Source organism: Cynoglossus semilaevis, chromosome 20 (genome assembly GCF_000523025.1).
Source record: "Cynoglossus semilaevis isolate Cse_v1.0 chromosome 20, Cse_v1.0, whole genome shotgun sequence".
NCBI classification, from domain to species: domain Eukaryota; kingdom Metazoa; phylum Chordata; class Actinopteri; order Pleuronectiformes; family Cynoglossidae; genus Cynoglossus; species Cynoglossus semilaevis.
In genome coordinates this window covers 5,356,561-5,358,675 of record NC_024326.1, presented here as the reverse complement: position 1 = coordinate 5,358,675, position 2,115 = coordinate 5,356,561, and positions in this window count along the sequence as shown.

The window sequence follows — 2,115 nt, the reverse complement described above, 5'->3', positions numbered from 1 at the left end:
ATTTAAAGTCTTTTTTCCTTTTTGTTCACCTTTAGAACATCTCTTTCGCCCTATTGATGTCAGGCCAGTTTTATGAAGCCTACATTTATCCTGTCTCTCCCTTATGTCGTTTCAACCGCAACAGAATTGCAAACTTCAACACCCCAAATTTACGACATGCCATCTCCCATACATTTCCGACTCACCGCGAAAATGTAGCTAGTCACACCGTAGAACCAAAATTCCAACAAACGTCGAGGACCCCGTTGTAGTAAGCTTGGTGTTCTGTGCTTATTGTTTAGTACCTCCAAGCTAAATACACGTTAGCATTAGCTTGTGAGAGTGAGTTCTCCAACGCAGAACAAACGCAAAGCTAGGAAAAAAATGTGTTTTCCGCCCCGTTGCTGAAAATTTGCCGATCCGAATAACCGGCCGGTCGAACGAAACATTTCTACTGAACTGCTTTCTAAGTACAGAGAGTAGCAAATACGACTGGGTCGGGCCACATTTTGCCCGCAGGCCTCGAGTTTGACACATGCTCTAACGGTTTATTTAGAGTCCTCATAGACCAAAGGACAGACTCCTGTGTCTCTTCTGTCCCTTTACGACTGTTGGTGGATCAACTATGGGGGCAGCAGTAAGCTTTTAAGCAGAAACAGGTTGAAAGCCTTGATGTCCACCACTGAGGTGGAGTGCATAGAGTGGAAATATAATCACTGGGCCGTAAAGTTAATAAGGTCGTGGTTTACAGTCCGTGGGTTCATAATGGTTTTAAAGTTATTCCTTTACTCTAAAAGCCAGTCACGTTTTAGGCATAATGTACGTTTATGAGTGAAGGTAAGGCTAAGAAACAGTCGCTGCACATCTGTTTTTTTTTTTGGTTTTTTTTGTAAGCTATAACCAGAGATAACCTAAATAACGTAGTTTCTCTCTAGAGAGATCCGAAAATGTACAACTCTCTCGCATCCTGCAGCTGACATGTAGGTGGGATGGTTTTGGAGCCGATTTGCGACATAATTTATGATACACAGAAGGATTCTAAAGTGACTAAACATCTTAACCACATCAAGCTGAAGACACAAAACGCATCCTAAACGCGCAAGCCTCGGTTTTTACGACAACTCATATTCCAGTCAGTTCCAACCAAAGTTGGGCCAAAGCCTGTACGAATGTCTTTGCAATTTAAAAAAATTTTGTTAAAAGGTATATTTTTTTTTGACCCATATTCGTCATATGTAGTAATTTGAAAGAACCCAGGTACATTTCCTGTTGAAACATTATTCAATTAAGCATTTACTGCACCCAAAGGCAGCAGATGTGCGCTGCAATATGGAAAAATAAAATAATAAATGCAATAATAAAATAAACATACAGTTCTTGAAGAACGAAGACTTACATATTAAAATATATAATTTCACGCTTGTTATTTTCACACTGACGGCCGCTAGAGGGCTCTCTACGCTTGTGTACCAGTATCTGCTACTCCTGTACCACTTCCAGAGAAAATAATTCTCTTCTATTTTTAAATTAAACATTCCTCTTTCGACCCTAATAATAATAATAATAATAATAATAATAATAATAATAATAATGGCGGTCGTGGAGATTGCTGCCCCCGCGACCCGGGGTGGATGTGATCCCACACTTGATATTGATATGTGATTTAAATGCAATTATTTGTTATTAGTTAATTATATATACCCTAATTAATTTGATTATTTTGATATTGTTGTAGACAAGGACTTCACTGTTTTGACAAAAAAAAACTATAGAAGTATTCTACAAGAGACCGCCAAGACGCACAGTAATAAAACATTGCAGTAAGACAAACTTGTCTTCCAAGTCAATGAATAAAACATTTAAAAGTCTGACCAATGTGAATACACAAATATCTGCGCTACGAGGTGAAACACTGACCCCTGGTGTAAGGAATAATATCTGGACAATTCTATTCGACTTAATTTGATTATTTTCCACAAGTAAAAAAAAAAGAAAAAAAGAAAAGGTTCTTGCAACCCTAACAACTCAGACTGTTACCCTGTTACAAGGTCACTAAATCAGGAAACCCAATATGCTGACAACCCCCAGCTGAGGTACATACAATACACCAGGAAATGACAGACAGCGCCTCCATCA